The sequence below is a fragment of the Apostichopus japonicus genome, chromosome 7, assembly GCF_037975245.1.
Source record: "Apostichopus japonicus isolate 1M-3 chromosome 7, ASM3797524v1, whole genome shotgun sequence".
NCBI classification, from domain to species: Eukaryota; Metazoa; Echinodermata; class Holothuroidea; order Aspidochirotida; family Stichopodidae; genus Apostichopus; species Apostichopus japonicus.
This window is the reverse complement of record NC_092567.1, coordinates 999,040-1,005,708: the sequence shown is the minus strand read 5'-3', so window position 1 is coordinate 1,005,708 and position 6,669 is coordinate 999,040.

The window sequence follows — 6,669 nt, the reverse complement described above, 5'->3', positions numbered from 1 at the left end:
GGGGAGCCTGTTTAATTCATCCTAAAGTATTCAGCTTTCAAAACAGTTAACTATAACAGTGCTATTAACACAAATACTAATGAGCATATTTACGCTAACATAGGGGTGTTAGCTCAGTGGTTAACGCCGGTGCCTTTCAATCATAAGGTCCCCGGTTCGAGTCACTCCAAGATTAATGTATGTCGTCCAGTTACAGAGTTGTGGACAATTGAAAATTCATAATCATAGACGTTAAATATGAATGTAAGAGATTGACTTCGGTCAGCTTGCGGCTTTGATAAGCCAATGAGTTTTCTTCGCGAGAACCCGCTCGCAGGAGGATCTAAAATACATACAATACATATACATGTTAAGTTGGCGTCGAATGTTGACAGGATTATCTATATGACTTATTTAGTTTCAATTTGTAATGAAGATGTTTGGAAGTTTCTGCATATTAGTTTTGGTCATGCAATCTAGTGACACCACCGCATTATAGTGATGACATACTTGTACTCATTTATAATAAAGAAGCCATTTATCCACTCAGGAATCTAAGTTCAATTGTACATTCAAATGAAAAACTCCAAAAGTAGCTTTCGCAATCGCACCACCATTATTCTGATATAAAGTCCTCCACCCAGTGGTGACCTTGAAGACACGTGTAGGGCGTTTATTGCATAATTCACAAAGTTATCCAAAAATCCGTGGTCAAGCAAGAAAACAACATCAAAGATAACAAATCATACTGAATTGTGGTCTTATTAGTGATTTATTTCTTTTCATTACAATCGTCTACATCGTCCACAAAATACAAAAAAAAAAAACGTTACGTAGATAGCCTTTTCAAAAAGTTGGCAGTTCTATAAACTATTACTGAAGATAAACAAATGAGAGCATTATATAATACGTTGATATGATGACAACAGTTTTATAATCCTGTCAGGTTAGAATCACAGTCGATCGTTTTTCAAATGACCAACGTTACCAATGCGGCGACACTTGAATCTCTTTCCACACATGAATACAAATGCTGGTTAGGAAGACATACAAATTATCTCTTACTAAACATGTCCACAATCAGAAGACGTCTACGTTTCAAATTGTTACATTAAAGTCTGATGTTAGTGACTGCTCAAGTTATATGGAACTTCGCCGGATGCAACGTAGTCATCCCATGCCAGATTTAAACAAGTATTACCAGGGCAGTTTATCAATTATAGTGTCAATTGGAGATTTCGGGATGAACATTTTCCGAATATCGATAGAAAGGGACGGCTGCAGTCGATTGTTGGTTAGGTAAGTGATTATACAGTTTCGGATTGATTGGTAATTGTTACTGTAGAGAGGTGCGAATGATAGAAGATGCAAAAATACATAAACTATCATACAATAAGTGTTATTTTCGCATTCGTTTCGGGATTCCAGGTTGACCGATGCAATGTTTAAGTGATCTTAAATATTGCGTAATGTATATTACCGCTCTAAACAACAACACAAACTTTTCTTTAAAGGTGTAAAAACAACATTTGTTTGCCGGGGGTATATCGGTTTCGACCGACGAGTTTTCTTGACCGACTACCGTGACTACCCGTAGCATTGTATTTTTATAATCATTTAAGTCATATATTCAACGTCATTTATTCACTTAATTATCGAAGTAATTTGTACACAACTTACTTTCATATTAGTTTACATTAAAACAATTTCCTTACATATTAAGTCACAATTTAACACATGCATGACTACTAGATTACCGATTTCGGGCTAATTCGGGCAGTTTGTAATAAAATATTCTAGACACCATTTACTCTCTACCTGGGATATATTATGAAGTCGTGACAAGTAAAGTACAACCATTAATATGCCAACACAATATCATGCGATTGAAAAGGGATATAACTGCCATACTTAACTAGTAAATCCTGGTCAAAGTGTAATAATATTAAAATAAAACATGTACCACTACGAAATTTAAGCTTTTCCGAAACATAGTAAATGTACTGTATGGGTTGAGAGGAAGAGAATTTTTTTTTACAAACACACATCAGTTATATGTAGCCGTGAATTGAGTAAAATGACTAGTAATCAATCATCACGATATTCAATGAACAGTATTTGGTAAGGCTATATCATATACCAAGACAGTGCTGTATTGGCAGCAGTTACTATAATGTTCTATCTTGCAACCGGACATATCTTTGGAATTTCTACATACAACGTATCAAAAAATTGTGTTTTTAATGATGTTAAGTACTTGTTAATGTAATGAACATGTCACTCCAGAGGATCCCTTTAAGGAATGGCTAGATCTTTCTTTACAAACCAATGCATTAACAATAAGAGTCTTGTCTCAATTGAGGAGATAATCTAATCAATTCATTCGAACTTAAATGACCATTTTATTCATCCATCGATGACGCGTGAATATTGTATAAGCAATCTCTTGCAGTTCAGATATCTAGCGTGTTCAAAAGATAAATAAACATCGTATACGTAATTTCAATTCAGTTAGTATATGTATGTGTTATACAAATACACGATATGAGAATATATAAACACATCTAGCTGAAATGATTGCAGCGTGGAATCTTTCGAGCATAACATTACTCGAATATATAGGTTAGCAATGGCTTTGTATTAGACAATGCAAGTACTGAGACTGGCGGTTTATTTGTTTCGTCAGCAACAATAAACTTCCACATAAGGTATTTAACTTTTGTGTTTTTCTTTCTATACTATTATGGATGACGCTGCTTCTTTATTGTCGCATTTCAACTCTGTCGGGCGTTGTTATTACAATGACTCACGAATCATTTTGCCTATGGCAAGCCAAAAGATGATCAAACTTGAGCAGAAACTTCGGGTGGAATATCTGCCATTTGAGACAGTTTGCCAATGAAAACTGTTCTATATTGTCACCTCATATCATGCTTCAAGAACTCGTATCGGCAATATGAATAGTTCCAAACCTTCATATGATAAAACACGATCATTCTGCTCAAACTGTCAGTTCTTGCGCTTTAAGCGTCACAGTACCTCATAGCAAACTAACGTCCGAACTTAGCAAAGAATAATATAGTGGGATGTTATGAACATGTTCGTTGAATAAAGCACATCATTTCAAATAATATTAATTAGCAAATCGCTCCATACAGCCAATCACATTTTAACATAAGATAATTTCTAAGCAAGCAATGTATAAGTGTTGTAAAAAATCTTCTTTAAAAAAAAATAACATTTGATACCACGAACCAGCGAATGAAATTATGAAACGTTGATCTAACAAAGTTCCTCCTGTCCAACTAGTTATGTTTTGTTTTACCATTATCATGAACAATAATTGCAAAGAATGAATCAAACCAGTTCAATAAGAATTATGAATCGTTTGTTTATTTATATGTAAGTTCATTATAACAACGATATACTTCTATTGTTCGAAATTGACAGTTGTTGAAAGACATGGAACTTTGTTGCGCAACGTCGATGACGAATACAAATGTTAGCAACCAGCAACCAAGACGGTAAACAGAATAAATCGATTAAACTCTTTTACTGAAACTTTCGCATTAGGAATTATCGCAGAGTATAAGCGAAAAGATGCCAAAATATGTTGTCTTAATTCGCATAAACGACCTGTTGATTGTTCGCTTCATAGTTGTAAGATGGTGGTACACCTTGGATGTTTGAAGTATATGGTGTTTCCTGACCATCGGTTGTGATCACTGCAGGGTACGGGGCCTGGGAATTGAGTGGCTGATATGGCACCTGGGTGGGTTGGTATGTAATCTAGAAATTTAGAATTGATGGGTATCAGATATCAGACGGAGTAAACTTATACATGAACATCATATCATATCATTAATCATATTATGTCATATCATATTGTATCACTATATTACTATAGTATTAAATCATGTACTAAAGACGTTTCGCGTACTTGTGAAGGAATTCTAACATCATGTCATATTGCAGATTGATAACTATATTATATAAATATATTTGGAACTTCGTTGTTTTAGTGCAAATAGTATATAAACTGGACCTTAAAAAAAATAATGACATATTTATTGCACCTTAAAACATGATAGCAATTGCTATCCAAGCTATGTGGTGTTCAGTTTAAAACTTAAGCAGGTATTGGGTATCCATTGCAATCGGTTAATTAGTAGTTACGAAATAACGAATATATCCCAGAATGAATTTCCTAAGTTGACATTTTATGTCTAGATAAAAACCGATTAAAGAATTAGATTGTTACAAGTAACAGATATATTCGACCACTATAATTACTTGAGTATATCGACTTTTATTTTTAAAATGTGGGTAGTTTTAAGCGACGTAAACTAATTATATAAACATTAACTTGTGTTATCGTCGTCATTTACATAAAGAAGGCAGTTTGTTCACATTCAGTGAATAAGTGTTGAAATAATGTAGATCTGTAAGACTTAATACAATAATGACAATTGTTATACCACCATCAATTATAACAGTAATATATATTTGTAGCTAAACTAAATAAATATATGTTAATATTGAAGACATTCACGTTGGTGAGACGCTGAGACGTAGACAAACATTTGAAATGGTGGAGTAGAATTTGAAAAGGGCACTTGTCACAAAAGGAGCATTATTACACCTAACGTAGCGCCATCATTTACAAAGAAAAGTTTTGCTCAAAATGCCTCCCACGTTGCACGAAATAAATAATAATATATTAGTATTGTATAACTAGCACACGAAATTTCAGGGGAAGATTGAGAAGGGTCACTTAGCTTTTTTATTATTTTTTTCTCCATTTATTCAGCATATTTTATATTTTTAATATACATATAGCATATACATATTGTTATAAATTATAATCACCTTTTACGATTCTTGCATAGAACATGTTTAAATGAAATTTCAAGAACGGAACAACTCTGGGCATTCAGAAAATGCCTGTTGTAATTGAATATAACTTACTTTATCTTTCTTACACTTACTTGATTTTGAATGGATATAACGTTCAACATCAATTGCAAACTTAAATTTATAGAAAAAGTCGCAAATATTTGGTAAGTTCTTATTTCGCTTACAATCATAGATTTAATACTTCACGTGTAGTATAAGAAAATTATATGGGTGACTATATCCATTTCCGTACCCGAAAGGTCACTTAGATTACTTCAACCTGAAAAGAGTGCTTTAATGATATTCCCTGTTTTCAGTTAAACTTTATTTTTCAGGGTACTGAAAGGGAGGGGCGATATCTCCCACTGTTCCCCTGGCTCCGTCCCTGGCAGACGTCTTACTAATACGTCTGCAATTCACAACGTTATTCTACTTTGGTAGAAATTTTTCTTAAGATATCAGGGAAATAAAGGTTTGTCAAATTATCACGATAACGTTCTTAGCAATGTATACGTTAGGACAACATTGTAAAAGAAATCTAAGGAAACAGTGACCACATTACCATTTGCTGAGGCTGATTGATACTTCCAGGACAAACTGCAACAACGGTGAAGATTGCTCCGATGATGGCAGCCAGTGATTGGATGGCAAAGGTTACAGCCAATAAGATGTTAAACGCCAAATGAGTGTTAAACTGGTGCAGGTAGAAGTACTGTTAACAAATACGTCATGATGACATCATAGAACATGAACTTTACATTTCATTTACTACATTGTAAGTTCTTTATTTGCCCCAGATCAATGGTACGTTTGGAATGTTTTCTTAGCCTCCGATGTACTCTGAATTCAAGGTTTTGTTTTTAACAATGTACTTCTGTGGAAAAATGATTTGTATACAAGCCACAACAAAGAAGAAGAGAATGCTTTTTTTACCATGCGGATTTCTTTCAATAGTAAAATTTGAAAAATTAATTTAGCGGTGATGTCTGTTCTTTAACTAAAACGGCCTTTTTGCAAACAATTAACAATGACAACCGTAGTAGTATTCCGTTAATAATAAATGAAGTCACGTGGAGAAAATGTGGTTTGCTGTTAATGACAGGTCTTAGTAACAGTTGCAACAAATTATTGCTCAACGCTATGGGATACAAATTTTCGTTCACATATTTAGTTCACACTATATCTAAACGATGGTAATACTCACGTCGTTCTTCAATGAACCGTCGCACCTTGCCGCAGTTGCTGAATTGATGAAGCCGCCACCAGCAATGACTGACGCAATGATGGCCAGAATCATGTAAACAATGACCTGCAGCAATAAGAACAATTTGCAAGAAGAATTTTTCTTTTAAACTCGGGGTATCCATGGGGCCAGGCCGTTGAAGCCAATTCCCATTTAGAGAGGTTTTTCTACGCAGAACAAAACATTATTTTTAGACGTAAACTTGTACATTTTGATGCACATGTATCTTTATGTATGTGACTAGGTCTGTGCTAATAACTGTTTTTTTTTAGAAATTTGGTGTGATCCGTATCTTAATCGTAAGAACAACAATGTAGGCAACAAAGTAGAGTTAATGTAACACGACAGTACATTGAACCGTTATGTTCCTCGATCTCAAATAAACGAATATGAGATATCAATTTTCGAAGTTCCCACCTGTTACGAGATTGCAACTTATGGTACCTAGTTATATCTACCTCGACAGAAGGTAGGACTGAAGACAATAATTCCGATCTGCAGATTTATTATACGCAGCTTCCATATGGACTAGACCTTTCCCTTGCGAAATT